The 17,870-nt window shown below is 38.8% G+C and overlaps 1 protein-coding gene across 2 annotated transcripts in view; it reads right to left on the bottom strand.

Moving 5' to 3' along the window:
- Positions 1–17,870, bottom strand: part of LOC145980306 (sodium-dependent neutral amino acid transporter B(0)AT3) — a 140,223-nt gene that overhangs the window by 121,220 nt on the left and 1,133 nt on the right. The gene's annotated exons all lie outside the window — the stretch shown is intronic.

The raw sequence follows: 17,870 nt of genomic DNA, 5'->3' as shown, positions 1-17,870 counted from the left end.
GGAGTTGAATTTTTCCGTCACTTTGGACCATAAATCTCAACGCTACGATAGCGTTGGTGTAATGTAATGTAATACTCCAACAGCATTTTGGATCTTCTCTTCGTTCCATATTTTTGGTTCTGCTCCCCCTTCCCCCCTAAAAAATATTCTCGGTATGGGTCCAATCACTAAAATAAGAATCGTCTATTTCTCAAGGGGGCACGAAAACCTTCAGGCACGAGCATTAGTGCACCCACTATCCACGACAGTCTGGAGAGTAGCCACGCTAGATTGGTGGTGATTGCCCTCATCGGCATTCGACCACGTGACTGTTGATACTTTCACGACTGCCCAGACTACAGAGTATACACTGCCTCTCGACTAATGTTCGTTTATTTGCTCTGCAATGGATTGGAACACACAAAACCAGGTCGAGTGAGACCTCGCCTACGTAAATGTTTGTTCGAACACGTTGCATAGAGGTGAGAGCAGCAGGGAGTGCAGTTTGAGAAAATAAATCAACTGCACCTACTTTTACTCTGTAGCTCGGTTGCTTGCTGTATTTTCATTGGCGGTTGAATAGATCTGGGAAACAAGTTCTGAAAGCCAGTATGGCGTCTGACTCCGAAGCGGGAGACCGGGGGTTCGATTTCAGAGGGGGGTTCCAGCAAAGTTCCTGTACGGAGTAATTCTGGGATTCACCCAGCTTCTAAACCTGGGTAAAAGCTGCCAGAGCGGTGTGCTGATCACATCACAAGAGGCCGATATTGTGGATATGCGGAGCCTACATTTATCCGTCGCATCCAAAACGGATCATTTTAAATCCGACTACCTGCATATCCACACATGTGCCATCACGCGTGTTGCAATGTGCAAAGGGGAGAGTTGCAAGGGCTGACATTTTCTGAAGGCACTTTGATGTAACCTTTCTTCCACTGGTCTGCATTTCTTCACAGACTATCGATGTTCTGTCGCATGGACTCAGCTAGTTGTGTTGCGTCCTGTCCATGTGTGTGGGTGCGATTGTGCTTTCATCAATTTCATCTCATCACCATTAATCATCAACGTAGCGATTAGCCAAAGTGTTAGAAAAGCGACGTTACATAAGCAAATCTATCAATCAAGCAAGCAATGTGCATACCTTAAATTCCTGCCCTAATATTAATTGCGGATTTATAATGCATCGGGTTAGACAAGTTAGCAACGCAGACTGCTGATGGTTGATGTTTTATATAAACGCTATGTTTTTAGCACTATGTTTAACCAGTTAAGTTAAAGAAGTTGAAATTACAAAGCTAGAAATTTAAATATGGTTTAGAGTAGAGAAAACAATTTTTTTTTGATTTATAAAGGTGCTGAAAGTTTTAATTGTGAATGTTTTAAAATTGTTTTTTTAAAATGTGAATGTTGAATAGTGTTTATTGAATTGTGTATTTTTATTTTTATTTTTTATTGTTTTTGCTAAGTTTTTTTTTTTTTTGAAGAATTGTTTTTTATTTTATTGGTTGTTGAATCTTTTGCTCCGCCTACATGTGGTTATTTTTGTATATAGGGGCGACAATTGTAACACACGGGGGTGATAAGGGTGAGAATTGTTTAATATAAAAATATAATAGCATTTTGTTCGAGAGCTGATTTCGACAATAAAAAGCATTTGTTTTAATTAATTTTTATTATTAACAATTTTATTTTTATTGTTTGCAACTGGGATATTTTGTTAAAGTTCTGTTTTTTTTGTTTGCTAAAATTCTATTGAAGCGAAGAGATACGAAGAGAAATGTTTTGGCGGGGTTGAAGTTTAAAATTTTGTATTAATTATTTTTGTTATTGAGCTGTTTATGAGCCGAGACTAGCGGGCGGTGGTTGTGGAATTTATGTGTTTTGTGGAGGCTGCTATGTGTAGGGCGATTGTTTAGAATTTGAGTTTGGCCATTTGCAAAGTTTTACGAAAACAGAGGTTTTTTGTTTAAAACGGGGAAGAAAGTTTTTAAATTTTAAATGTTTGAAGTTCTAGGTGATTAGTTTTTTTTTGGCCGAAATTATTTTGATAGGCTCCATCTGGGCTGAAATTATTTTGATGTGAGCTAGAATTTAGATGAATTTGTACGGGATAGATATGGGAGTTTATTGCCGGATACACTGTTTTTTTTATTTTGAAGTAGGGGCGGTGATATATGGGAGGTTTTATGGGAACGAACGCTGGTTTTTCGAGGCAGCTGGTTTTTTTTTTAGAGAGCAGAAAATAAGATTTTGGGGGGAAAGTGTAGAAAGACCGATGGAGATTTGTAATTGGCATATTGGTTATAACTTAAAACTCTCTGTGGATTGTACCAAGACAGAGACCGGCTTGCAAAGCGTCTCAACAACATGACTAAAGTCGTCCCCTGGGCATTAAACCGTGCCATAAAGGTACGTAAGAGGTGTGGAACTACAGTATGCGAATTAACGGAGGTAATGATGGGATCCCCCCCCCCCCCCGCAAAAAAAAACTGCAAAAGAAAATTAATATTTTTATCCCAAAGGGATGTTTTTTCCCCTCATAAAAAATGAAATTGAAACGATACAGTAATACCATTTCTTAACTATGTTATGTAACAGACACAATTGAAAAATCATTAGTGTTCAGTCATCAAAGATTTCACTGCTGAAAAGTATACAGCGTTGTGAATTAAAGAAGGGCACTATTTTGCAACTGACCAACCTCACCGTACCGAGTGGCCTCCCCGATGGCATAGTGGTAACGTCGTCGCCTTGTAATCAAGGGGTCCCGGGTTCGATATCCCGGTGGAGGCACATGGTACGGTGGTTCGGATCCCACTTTAAACTGTAGGTCCAGTCCCGATTAGCCTTTCTGTGCATAAAGTGGACTTAAAGAAACGAATCAATCAAATAAATCACCGAACGGAAACAAAGAGCAGACTGTTTTCCGCTTGGCATAGTGCGGACATTTTACACGTACTAAAGCATTTACTCTATACTCTGTCCCAGCTAACTGTGGAGCAGGGCCGCGCATAGCGGCAGTGTAGGAGGAGCGGCATCGAGTGGTAGAGCGCAGAGTTGCCAACCGTACGGTCCTAACTGTACATGTACGGACGTACGGTCCAGATCTTTGTCCGTACGCTAAATGTACGGCTTATCAAAATTTACACTTGCTGTTTTATCCCCAACATTTCCCTAAGGAATTCTCAAACCAAGCGTACGGACCTGGAGACAAAAATACGGTCCGTTTGCCATGTGCGTTCGGTATTATCGTTTTCAAAAGTTTGCAACGCTGACAGAGCGAAGCAGCGAAATCGGGTAACTCCCGGCACCCATTACACAATCCCGTTTCTCTCACTGTTCATTGGTGGAGCCGTGTCGCGTCACAACTTGCGCAGAGACTTGTCTCGTTCGCCTGGTCTACAGTTAGCTGGTACAGGGAACAGTGTGAAAATAAACGGGACTCGATTCGCTGACCACACGCCAGTCAAGAATAATTCGCTTGGAAGAGACCTTAGTCTTTTAAAAGGGCTATTGACCCTCTAAGTTTACTTAGTAACTATTGATTTGTGTGGTGGTATTTTGGTAATATTTGGATTTCATTCTTCAACACACTGAATTGTAAGCCCACTTTATGCACAAATAGACTAATTGGGACTGGACCTACAGTTTATAGTTGAATCCATTGTGCTTACACATACTATCGAACATGGGACCCCTTGATTACAAGGCTACGACGTTATAACTACACAATCAGGAAAGCCCTTCCAACATATAGAGTTGGAAATTTTCCTATAATTGTTCCAGCAGTGAAAATGTTTTATAGGGACGTAATATAAATTGTGTTTGTGTTATTTAGCGTCAGGTTTTTGACATTTTGGACCGATCGAGACGATGAGGATGGCTGATTAGATTAAATTCATGAAAGGAGGCTGATAAAAAGAGACCCATGCCGGGATTCGAACCCGGGAACTACGCTGGCGTGATTGAAAGTGCACCGCTTTACACGGTCAACCACCAACAGCATATAAAATTTAGGCCCCTAGGCTATTCTTTGTTTTGGGAACTGTCGACATTATTAAAATAATAATAATAACTGAAGGGCTCTAGTGTAAAACATAGTAAGTGGCATTATGGTCATTTCTGAGTTCATTAAGCAAAAAGGTTATTACAAGCTATACTGGAGATAAATTGTTTTCGTGTTATGTTTACCAATTTCACAAGGCTTCACTGAGTCCAATGCAAATTGTATAACATGGCAATTTCACTCGAAAATTGAAGGATGGCACAGTTTACTTTGGAACTCAAAAATAACCAACATGTCACTTACCCTGTTTTACACCCGAACCCTTCAATAAATAAGTTTTGTTATCATGGTACTTCACTTACGATAATCGCTTGCCCTGTGTTAATAACATTTGTTAACTTTAAAATATAGACACATCTGATTAATAATTATTCATTAAACTTCGATAAAACAAACCTAAAACTGTTTCCCTTCTGACTTTTATGGCAGCGAGTTGATGAATGAGAGACTCAAAGTCAATTTCTTGCAGGACATCAGCATTCGCTGTGAAGGATGCCAAACTAGAAAGTGCTATTCGACGCCGAATTTCTGAGCGCAGTTTTAATTCTTTTTTTTAACACCCACCGACCGCTCTCATTGGCATTTGATGGTACAATACAGGGTGGGAAATAACCTTTTGCTAGGGGTCCACAGTAAAAAGTAACAACAATTAAGAAATTATGGTAATACCAAATGTTTACTACGACAATTGTGGTTACAAAAACAAAATTAAAAGTTAGTATGTCCACCGTTTGCTTCTCTCACAGCACGAAGACGATCAGGGTAGGAGCTCAGAAGATTCGCAAACAAGTCCGTATTCCATTCCATGTCACGGAGGACTTGTTCCAGATGTGCAAGGAGTGTCACCCGGGAATAGCGGTCCGGTCCGCGTTCCACTATCATCAAGGACTCAACTGCGTCCTTAAGGCGATCTCCTACCCCGGCGAAGGTCTGAGCATTTTCTATGTAAGCTTATGGGATGTTTTCGGTATTTTGGTCACGATTATCTCGAGAACCAGTCGACAAAAATTTTCCAAATTTTGATTGAACACTGAGAAAGGATGTTTCTAGAGACCCACTGATTAATATTTTCATTTTTTGCATCAACGTCCCGAAAATTAATTAATTCATTTTACTCTATTTTCACTTTTCTTGACACAGCAACCCTGCAGAGCCCAGTCGCCTGGCTCTTCACGGACCCTCGTTCACGACTAATGAGCCGGGAGGAGAAGGGAGGGAGGCCCGAGGATAACTCACCAGATGTTTTCGAGCTGTAGAAATCTGCTTCAGGTATAAATATCCGGGGAGGAAAGCTCTCGGAAGATTTAACTGAGTATTTTTGAAATTATAGGGCTAACTTGAAAATGGACAAAAGAAAGTGTTCAGGAATGCGAATAGAATCAGCACAGATATATATTCACTTAGTCTGGAGTATGAAATTTCTCGAAGTACCGGGATGGCGAAAGTATGCTGTAAAGCATTGCTGTTCTCAAGGAGGGGTTGAGGGCAGCATATTCCCCAGTATCTCAGATGTCAAGAAGAGAAATAAATTACACAATGTCCATTTCAAGAATATTTCGGCAAAAATAAAGCGCAGGTTAGGTAGTTCATGAATATCTGGATAATGAACTTCTAACAATTGTATAGATCAGTCTCCCACCCCATCCATGACCAATAGCGCGTCCCCCCCTTAGATCATGCCATAATTCCCATAAAGTATTTTATTGCGACACTCTCCTATTACAGAAAGTCATTTTTTAAGATTTACTGAATAATTTACTTGATCTGCCCCTTCTCCAAATTATTCCTTTTCTTCATCTTGGAACCAATTATAGTGAGTTGAATTAATTACTAATCAAGTATGTTCCTCTCCGCCTCATCGCACACATTGCACAACGATGTCCTTTTTATACATATATTTTAGAAAAATATATTGAATTTTATGATAGTGAAAGGAAAAATATTCCTCACCAAGAATTTAGATGGGGCGGTCTGCGTCATTATCCCCTCACGCGCGAAGCGCCTAATAATCCGGGAGGAGGGGGAGACCCAAGAGAATAAAACCCAGATGCACTCGACCTGCATGCAACCGGTTTCGGGTATATGTAACAGGGGAAAGACCCCTCAAGATCAATCTTGGTATTTCTTTTTCTAAATTGTGGACGGGAAGTTTCGGAGCAAACGTTTGATGAATAGAAACAGAATAATCGCAGATAGTGTATATTCGTTTAGTGTGGAATATGAAATTACTGTGCTGCAAACAGTGCTTCCGGCAAGGAGGGGCTGCGGCATATTCCCAAGAATACAGATCAATTGCGCTAAATCAATTTCAATTTCAAAAATATTTCAACAACGACCAATATATTGTTTTGTTCCGTGGTGGAGGATTCTCCCCGATGGCACATTGTTAGCTTCATCGCCTTGTAATCAAGGCGTCCCTGGTTTAATAACCGGTGGAGACACATAGTAGTTCGGATCCCACTTTAAGCTGTAGGCCCAGTCCCGATTAGCTTTACTATGTATAAAATGCAATTAAATCAATGTTTCATGGTCGCAAGAGTGTAAAACATCTGAGTCACATAAAATATAACGTTTAGCTTGAATTAACAGTGTTACCTTCTCAAAGCATTTAAATAGAAATGGCATATGCATGGTTTCGTTACACATTCCAACATTAGGCCAAAACCTAAATAGTTTTACTAAATTAAAAAAAAAATACTCTCAAAAGGGGAACCCTAATATTACATACGCGTGTATGCATAATCACACAATAGCAGTAAAGTGGAAAATAAAATACGAAAATTGTATTTATTTTAACTCCACATACATACATGCACCTCCATAAGTGTGTTATGTATTATGTATCTGCATGTCTGTGTTAACTTATATTTCTGTTATTGGCCTGCAACCGTGGCGGAGTGGTTGGCACAGCGCTCTACGACGCCATGGGTCCTGGGTTCGAATCCCGGCCTGAGCATGGATGTTCTTTGTGATTGTGCCTTCATCAATTTCACAATATCATCACTCATCCTCATTTTCGCGATTAGCCAAAACTGGATTAAAAGCGACGCGAAATAACAAGAAATCAAAATGATCCGTAAATAAGTAAATATGTTTCATGCTTCAGGACGTACTGGTAACCTTCATTTTTCACCCCCTGCAAGTTTTTTTGCCCTAGTCCATGTCTATGCAAGAATACGTTTATCTACGAATACGACAATTCTATTTATTACGTAAGGCATTATACAATATACCCCGAGGAAATATCATTATTTACGAGATTTTCTTCTCTCAGAAGATGTAAAATTGGGTTTTCATGTTGTTGTTTTTCCGTGAAGCACTGTTCTTCCGTCGAGTAGCTAATCTGGAGTACGTACATTTAAATCTTCTTACACATCTCACTATGTCCGAACAACCTGTCGTACAACATGATTTTTACTCGCCAAAAGTCGTACCATTTGTTTTTATTGCGCTTTCTGTTCTGCCAAGACAAGCAGAATGTCCTATTGCGCATGAAATACATATATAACAGCGATGTACGTAACGTATCTAACCGTTATGGCCAGGGTTATGTCTGTCCGGTTGTCCCTATGCTAAAACATAGCACCAGCTATCGTAAGGCACAACCAACACCCTCCAGCTATCAATTTCCTCTTGGAACCTTGAATATATGTGTACGACAGAAACACACTATTAGATTGTAGTAGAAAAGGTCATATGGTTCAAGAATAGTAGAATTTGATTACAAGTAGCAAGAATGATTTCGAAGGATTTAAATTTGAAACAGATTTTCGTAGTGATTAATTCTGCATAGGTATAATAGTTCTGCAGTTGTGATGAAAAGATGTAGTATTGAAATGCAAATTGGAAGCCCTTTTAATACTAATCTTTTCATCACGATTTCCCTCTATTGATCGCTCTTCGGTCTGATTTTCCGTGTGACTATGATATGTACCGCGATTCCATGTAACACTTTCCTAGTCTTCCACGTTCATGAAAAACATGCCGCTCTCAATATAGCAACTGCTACCGATATTTTCATTTGATACTACAAAATTTATGAGGATAATCCGAGCTTTTTCTCTTGGAAAGGTCGACATCTACCATTTATTCCAGGCCGGTCATTCACGCCAAAAATAGTTTAGGCCTAGAGGCCATACCAGATGCGCTGTCCTGTTGAGCGATCATATTTCACGGCATGGTCCACTGCGTTCTTTCACCTCGTGTCTGTTCAAATGTGTGTGATCTTCCTTTGAGACAAGTGTTTCGGAAAGCAGTGTCTGTCGAAGATTTGTAAAATGAAAAGTGGCGACGATATCAGCAGAAAGAGGAAACGGTGCTACAGTTACGGAATCTTTGCGAAGAATATTACAATAATAAGGTTGACATTGGAAAGGACAAGGTTACGGATATTGAACGACTTACCAGAGAACAATCAACTTGCAAACAATGGAAAGCAGAAAGACGGATCAGAGTAACTGCCTCAAACGTAAAGAAATAGCTTGTAGACGAGCAGGCACTTCAACATCGCCACTCGTCAGAAATTTATTATATCCACCATTCCTCTCTGGTAATGCTATAGCTTGGGGTAAAGCCAACGAACCAATTGCCAAAGAGCAATATGAACAAAAGTTTTGTCTCCATAAAAAAATTGTGGCCTATGCATCGACGAATTCCATCCATTTCTTGCAGCATCCCCCGATGGAGTAGTCAAGTCACATGCAATCAAAATTCCTATCTCATAGAAATAAAATGTCCATATGCAGCCCGTTATTGTAAGACCATTGCTGAGGCCGCCCAAAACATCAGGAGTTTTCCACTATCTGTTAGCAACAGTGGTGATTTATATCTTCCCAGAAACCATCAATATTTTTACCAAATTCAAGCACAGTTACAGTGTTGCAACATGGAAAGATGTGATTTAGTGCTGTATATCCCTAGTGATTTGAAAGTTCTGACCATAACTAGAGATAGAGATTTCATGCGACAGATTATGGACAAGTTGCAAAGATTCTACAATGAATGCTTGCTGCCGGAAATTGTAGATTCTCGTGTAGAACGAGGATTACAAATCCGCGAACTAAAAACGAATGTAGTACAAACTGAGAAGAGACAAGAAAATAGCTGAACCTTGCAAGTTGTCAGTTCTTCCTATTTTAGGAACCTTTATGTCAAGTGAATAATTCAAAATGAATTTTATAGACTACACAAACTGTTAAATTCCATCAGAACTATGACATGTAGTCTGCAATATGTATATTTGTGTTTGTTTGTGTTTATTTGTGTGTTATAGTGTGTAATGAATTGTTCAAAAAGAGCCATGAAACTCCCTCTTTTCCATTTTACGAATATGTATATGAATTAAATGAATTCTATAGACTACACAAACTGTTAAATTTCATCAGAACTATGACATGTAGTCTGCAATATGTATATTTGTGTTTGTTTGTGTTTATTTGTGTGTTATAGTGTGTAATGAATTGTTCAAAAAGAGCCATGAAACTCCCTCTTTTCCATTTTACGAATATGTATATGAATTAAATGAATTCTATAGACTACACAAACTGTTAAATTTCATCAGAACTATGACATGTAGTCTGCAATATGTATATTTGTGTTTGTTTGTGTGTTATAGTGTGTAATGAATTGTTCGGAAAGAGCCACGGAACTGCCTATTGCCATTTCACGAACATTTATATGAAGTAAATAATTTAAAATGAATTTTATAGACTACACAAAGTGTTAAATTCCATCAGAACTAGGACATATAGTCTTCAATATGTATATTTGTGTTTTATTTGTGTGTTATAGTGTGTAATGAATTGTTCGGAAAGAGCCACGGAACTGCCTATTGCCATTTCACGAACATTTATATGAAGTAAATAATTTAAAATGAATTTTATAGACTACACAAAGTGTTAAATTCCATCAGAACTATGACATATAGTCTTCAATATGTATATTTGTGTGTTATAGTGTGTAATGAATTGTTCGGAAAGGGCCATGAAACTGCCTATTGCCATTTTACGAACATTTAGCTATATGAAGTAAATAATTTAAAATGAATTTTATAGATTACACAAACTGTTAAATTCCATCAGAACTATGACATGTAGTCTGCAATATGTATATTTGTGTTTGCTTGTGTTTATTTGTGTTATAGTATGTAATGAATTATTCAAAAAGAGCCATGAAACTGACTCTTGCCATTTTACGAACCTTTATCTGAATTAAATTAATTCTATAGACTACACAAACTCGTTCCCTCAGAACTATGACACGTAGTCTGCAATATGTATATTGTGTTTGTTTGTGTTTATTTGTGTATTATAGTGTGTAATGAATTGTATGGAAAGAGCCATGAAACTGTCCTTTGCCATTTTACGAACGTTTATATGAAGTAAATAATTGAAAATGAATTTTATAGATTACACAAACTGTTCAATTCCAACCGAACTATGTCATGTAGGCTGTGACACACACACATATTTATGGGTGTCGGAACCAGAAAACAGAGGCGATGAATTTGATGGTCTGGCTGATCATGCGTCACCCAATTAAAAAGGCAATGTGGCAGGCCCTGGCCCATAGCTGTCGCACCATCGAGTTTACATATGTCTGTAGTTTTAGTTTCTGTGTGTGTGTCGGATTACGTTTATTCATCTTCCAAACCTTTGGAAAGCACTCGGCGGGAGAAACATGATACTTCGGTGGTGATTCTCGGAATTTGACCCCAGCTGACAGGCCCTTCCAGTTTCTCCACCGCTGGAAACCGGCGATCTGGTGGTAGGAGGGAAAATGCCAGAAGTAAACAATAATAGCTGCAGAAAACAGATCGAGGTTGAGAAAAAGGATTTCTGATGTTTTACAGTCTTGCAAGAGCCGAAGTGGTCTATTTTGTCTACCCCCGTCGCGAACCTGTGAATGCAGCGCGCTGTGACGCCAGAGTCCCGGGTTCAAATCCCAGTTCGGACATGGATGTTTGTGATTGTTTGTCCTCAATGAACAAGTCGAGATTTGACATCAATTGAAATGAGTTTTGTGTGAGGAAAGCTGCCCCTTAGGGGCTTCACTTTAATAAAAATAAAATAAAAAGGATCTGACTGCTATGCGAAAGACCCGGGTTTGATTTCCGGGTAGGTGATCTAAGGTTGGAGTTTTTCCGGCCTTGTACCCGTATAAAGCGGCTCTGGGGCTGCCCCAGCCTCAAATCAATGGGTACCTGGGGGGGGGGCTAAAAGCTGCAGTAGTATGGGGCTGATCACCACCTCCAAAATGGTCCAGTTCGAGAATGTGTGGGGTCCTATCCCCACATCTTCTAAATGTGCCTTCATGCCACAGTGGTACGCACAGGTAACTTTATCTTTTTATAGTGTTTGCAATGGAATTGAAATATTAAAATATTATACTGGCATAAATAGGCTACTTGTATTTTGTGCATGAAATGTTTCATTGCATTAGTGATAAGAGCTTTCGAAATGATTGATTTAATAGTTAATTGGTTCTAATGTAGCCATTATGTAAAATTCATACATCCACAACCCGAAATCCGGACAGTCGGGCCGACCTGCGTGCGAAGTGATTAGCATAGCGTGCTAAAACGCCGGGTGTCCTGGGTTCGAATCCCGGCCACGGCGTAGAAGTTTTCTTTGTGAGTTGCCGTTCAACAATTTCATCTAATACGCATTCTTCATTATTGTTGCAATTATCCAAGTATCAGAAAGCGACGAATAATAACAAAATTAATCAGTCAATCAACGGACACTCGGTTCTAGGATCAGATCCAGGTACCCGGTTCCGCCGAACTTTATATTGTTTGCCATCTCTAGTATATACGTATGTAATCATGTATTATTTATACGCGGATCTTCCCGATGCCGTAGTGGTTACGTCGTCGTCTTGTAATCAAGGAATCCCGAGGTCGATACCCGGTGCAGGCACATTGTGGTTCGGACTCCACTTTAAACTGTAGGTCCAGCCCTGGCTAGCCTTTCTGTGCATAAAACAAATTTAAAAACAAACTCTACATTTATTTATGCATATATAGTATGGTCCGTTATCTACATTTATAATGGAAGAATAGTGTGTTTTACAATAATAAAAATAATGTAGTAACCAGCCCTGTTACGGAAACGCCACTGCTTTAGAAACATATTTGTCTTTCAGACTCAAACTCTCGGACCAAATTCCAACTTCATATTTTTCTTGGTCCGGAACACACTTCACCAATTTCATGCCACCACTTCCAGTCCATAATTTAAAAGCTACCCAGTTAAAAGCCAAAATACATGTTGCTTTCTTTTCATCTTCTAAACCTGTTGTGTGTTGGGGCGAAACCACCCGCCGTGTTCCAAACCCTCTTTCTACAAGGTCATTACGCGACCCCGAGCAGCTGCAGTGAACCTGCCAGCCGGCAACAGGGTTGCCCTGTCAAGAAAAGTGAAAAAAAGTCTGATATTTCACAAATAAAATGAATTAATTAATTATGGGGACGTTGATGCAGAAAATGAAAATATCGATCAGTGGTTCTCTAGAAACATCCTTTCTCAGCGTTCAGTTAAAATTTGAAAATTATCTGTCTACTGGTTCTCGAGATAATCGTGACTAAAGTTACGCCCATAAGCTTACATGGAAAATTGCTCAAACCTTCGCCGGGGTAGGAGATCGCCTTAAGAATAGCCCCAAAGTGCTCCGCTGCATTCAGGTCCGTTGATGCACCCGGCCATTCAGAACTGCTGAATAAGTAATGCCACTTCGCCGAAGAAGGTCTTGGTTTTAGCATTTGCCTTGAAGCAAGGTGTTTTGTCGTCAACTAACTTTTAATTTTGTTTTTGTAACCACAATTGTCGTAGTAAACATTTGGTATTACTATAATTTCTTAATTGCTGTTACTTTTACCTGCAGACCCCTAGCAAAAGGTTATTTCCCACCCTGTACTAACAAAAATTCTCAGAGCTATGTTAAAATTTGGGAAAAGTAACCTTGTGCAGACTTGTGACCAACCAATATAAATGCGAAAAGTAAGCAGCACAATCTTGGAAAGGAAGCCTTGATTACCTCCCCCCTCCAGGGGTAGGGTTACCAGACATCCGGTTTTTCCCGGACATGTCCTACATTTTAGCCTTATGTCCGGCGTCCGGGAGGAATTTGAAAAATATCATAAATGTCCTACATTTTGAGCGTCACATAATATTAATTAGGAAAATACGTAACATTAAAAAATCATGCATGTTACAAGTCTATGGACTGCGCTTCCAAACTCAATGGTGAAATTTATTTTGATTCAGTCATTGCACAAAAGGAAAAAAAGTTTGTCCCTGCTATTAAACAAACGGGAAAACGGAAGCAATTAATGAACAAAGTTTTGGGACCACTTTCTGATAACGTCACTGTTCAATGCCCGAGCAGAATTTCTTACCATAGGGGTTTATACTGATGGAACAAAGTGTTGCCCATTCTTATTTAATATTCAATATAATTTGATTGTAAATCAGGGTTGCCAGTCAAGAAAGTCACGGAAGTCAAGAAAAAGTAAAAAATCGACAAGTAGGTCAAGAAGTCAATAAGAAGGCAATAAATTATTCTCGTGGTCAAGAATTTTTGCTATTGATTGGTTGATTTAGTTTATTTTACTTCACTTTTTTCTGTCCTTTTGGCTAATCGCGAAGATGAAGATGAATGGTGTTGACATAAGATGGATGAAAGGACAGTCGCAAACATATAGGGACAACCGACACAAGCCTCGCATAAGACTATACTGGCTGTGAGTCCAGACGCCAAAGCCCCTCGCTTGTCTGCCAAACACAGTTCAGGATGCATTAATACGAAATAGCAGATCTAATTCTCTTCTGGTAGGGATTTTCATTAAATAAATCGTTATTTTCTTAATTACTAAAAATCCAGGGGAAAAAATCAAAACTTCTGGATGTATTATTTTGGTAGACACCCTGTTATTGAACTAAAAACTACCCAAGATAAAACTTCTGGAACCATTTTAAATTACGGTAATTGCTGAATATTTGTTTTCCATTACAGGTCATAATTAAAATGTTGAGAGAGTACTTTCATTACCATCAGCACAACAGACTCACGAGAGAAATTATATTTTCATAAAGTCTGTAAAATGTTTGGTATTGGTCCCTACAATTTCAAAGAGTTTGACTGTCCACTCTAACATCAATATATAGTTTGACTAAACCTGAAATTTTGATAAAAATTGTCTCCTCTGAGAAGTACCACTTAAATCAAGTGGTGAGAGGTGCATTGATTAGTATGATTGCAAGTTTTGAAATTTTGCATTTAAAAATTCATTGAGAATTACTTTCTTAAAAACTGAAAAGTGTCATTTTTCAACTACTTTCTAACGTGTTCTATAGAAATATGTATTATTTATTGAGAATGTGTTGTGTCCTACATTTTTACTTAATGTCCTACATTTTGGGACATCATTTCCTACATTTCCCTTACAGCGATCTGGTAACCCTATACAGGGGGTCTCCCTGATGGCGTAGTGGTAACGTCGCCGGCTTGTAATCAAGGGGCTCGAGGTTCGATACCCGGTGGAGGCTCACAGTGGTTCGGATCCCACTTTAAACTGTAGCTCCAGTCCCGATTAGCCTCGCTGTGGATTTAAAACACAAAATCAATGAAATAAGCAAAACCTCACCCACAAAAGCTGGCCTCCGTGGCGGAGTGGTTAGCGCTACGACGCTAGGGGTCCCGGGTTCGAATCCCGGTCTGCATGGATGTTTGTGAGTGTTCGTCAATTTCATCTTATCATCACTCATCCCCATCTTCGCAAATTAGCCAAAAGTGTCACAAATGCAAAGTAAAATAAAGGAAATCAATAAATAAACTTGGAAAAGACAATCAGTTGTATACGTTGAGAAAATGCTTTCCAAAACAATCGTATTTGAGTTTTAACACGTGGAAGAAATTTCCAGCACCTATCTCCGCACGTGAGGCTTGCTTCGTCTCCATCAACACAGAATTCAATTCAACTCCTTATCAGTGCCTGTGTGCGACTGTTACTGCCTTGTGTTGAAATTTACCTAATGACCTTCACGTTTCAAAAGTAGGTAGTTACACTACGCAGCAGCTTGTGATCAATCCATAACATTCTGTCATGCATGAATGTTATCTGAATCTACATTTCTTCATATTGGAAGAATGTCAGTAATGCGGATGTTTCATTTGGTTCATTAGTGATTGTGATTCATGCTTCTGAACTTCATATGGGTGCAACCATATACGTGGCATTCGCGAAAAGCACAGATACATTTATGAATTCGAAAATTTAATCGATAAACAAGGATACATTTGAACATTTTTTGTTAATATCATATTCGCTAGGGAGTCGAGATCGACACTTGACAGTATCTTGGCCTCGTCTCGGTTTCGTCTCGATTTATAACATCCGTCTCGTCTTCACTATGTCTCGAAGGGCAAGTCTGTCTCGTTTCGAAGTAGAGTAGGGTTAAGGAAGATTAAATATTTATCTTTAGTGCTTTGAAATCTTAAATATTTATTTTTAGTGTTTTGGGAAGAATTCATATTTAATTTTAGTGTTTATGAAGAATATTAGATATTTGTATTTTGTGTTTAGGGAGATTACATATTTATTTTTAGTGTTTCAGGAATAGTAAATATTTATATTTAGTGTTTTTGAAGATTAAATATTTATTTTTAGTGTTTGGGAAGATTGAATATTTATATTTAGTGTTTGGGAAGATTGAATATTTATTTTTAGTGTTTGGGAAGATTAAATATTTATTTTTAGTGTTTGGGAAGATTGAATATTTATTTTTAGTGTTTGGGAAGATTAAATATTTATTTTTAGTGTTTGGGAAGATTGAATATTTATTTCTAGTGTTCGAGAAGATTAAATATTTACCTTTAGTGTTTGGGGAAGATTGAATTTTTATCTTTAGTGTTTGGGGAAGATTGAATTTTTATCTTTAGTGTTTGGGGAAGATTGAATTTTTATCTTTAGTGTTTGGGGAAGATTGAATTTTTATCTTTAGTGTTTGAGGAAGATTGAATTTTTATCATTAGTGTTTGGGGAAGATTGAATTTTTATCTTTAGTGTTTGGGGAAGATTGAATTTTTATCTTTAGTGTTTGGGGAAGATTGAATGTTTATCTTTAGTGTTTGAGGAAGATTGAATGTTTATTTTTAGTGTTTTGGGAAGACTAAATGTTTATCTTTATTGCTTATGAAAGATTAAATACGTATTTATCTCGAGTGATAAGAGATTAGATTAGATATTCATCTCCATTGATATGTGAAGATTAGATCGAGTGATTTTGGTCGCTTGAGGTACGACGTAGACTAACGGTTAGTGCTTTCGCCTTTTGGTGCGACTGGTTTCGGGTTCGAACCCTGATGGGAACTCCAAAATTTCGGTGTTAACCTAGCAACGTAAGGGCAATAATAAGGAGGATTTGAAAGTCTGAAAGCAGCGGCGATGGTACATGCCATGCCGACTTTGCGTCACAGAATTTAGTTTTAGTTTAAATTGGGAAGATAAGAAACTTATCTCTAGTAATGAAGAAAATTATATACAATTGTCTTTATGTATATATTTGATGGTGAAGAATTGCTGAATATTAGCATAAGTGTTTAAAGAATAGGTTTGTAGTACTTTTCAATTCTGAGCATGAAGGGGTCAGCTTTTATACAGTAAATTGCATGCATTTTCTCACTTTAGCAGAAGTTCAAAGCCAGCTCGTTAGTGTTGCCCACGAGACGAGACTTTGGCCTGTCTCGTCTCGTGGAAATGCTGTGAAATGCTGTCTCGTCTCGAAAATATTCGTTTGTCTCGGGACACATGATCAATCTCGTCTCGTCTCGAATTTTTAAAAGCCTGTCCCGTCTCGTCCCGTGGGCAACACTACAGCTCGTAAGCAGAAATATGAAGAAAATCATGTTCTTCATGACATACTATCAGCATTACTTATTCCGAACATATTGCTTAACAGGCAAAGCCTTGCAGTTTCTCTTTCTATTTGTTGGGCTAATCGTTGCTGTGGATATGCCCTGACCAGGGTTCGAACCTTGGAACTCTTGACTTCGTTGCGTGCTACTGCCCACTCCGCATGGCAGTCTCCCGCGTACTGTTTCTTCGGCACTTTCTGAACTTGAAACTTAGCACTTTTGAAGACAGCTGACGAGCGAGGCTAACCGCGACGTAGGAAACAAATGAGCAACGATTATTTGCACGAACGGGCAACGGAAACGTCAGGATTCAAAGGAAACTCTGGTCGATTACTGCGGTCTAAGCTTAGCTTATCTTTCACCATGGCCACAGCCTTATGTAATGCCTCGGACCAGTGGCGTTAAGGTTGTGCGATTGTGACAAGACTTGATCGGCTACCAGTATCCGGAGTTCCGCTTCGGAGTTGGGACAGGAAGGGACTTTTCCGTTGTGCTGAACCACTTACTACAGTTTTAGAGTAAAGGTGACAGGCCGCGGCACGGCAATGATTAAACGCTAGCACCTTGTAGTCGAAGTCATGGAGTCGCGTGTTCGATCATTTGCTATAGTCGAAGTCAAGGAGTCGCGTGTTCGATCATTGGCTATTGCCATATTTATCCTTTGCTAATACATGACACACACACACTGAACGGGAATGTAAAAAATCCTTTGTACAATAACAATAGCGATCTATATTCTAATACATAATACATTACATGATTGATTGATTTGTTTTGTTAAGTTCACTTTATGCACAGAAAGGCTAATCGGGACTGGACCTACAGTTTAAAGTGGGATCCGAACCATTATGTCCCTCCACCGGGTATCGAACCCGGGATCCCTTGAATATTACTTTACATCACAAATAGT

The sequence above is a fragment of the Lepisma saccharinum genome, chromosome 27 (assembly GCF_977018435.1).
Source record: "Lepisma saccharinum chromosome 27, izLepSacc3.1, whole genome shotgun sequence".
In the NCBI taxonomy this organism is placed as follows: Eukaryota; Metazoa; Arthropoda; class Insecta; order Zygentoma; family Lepismatidae; genus Lepisma; species Lepisma saccharinum.
This window is presented reverse-complemented; position numbering and strand designations above follow the sequence as displayed.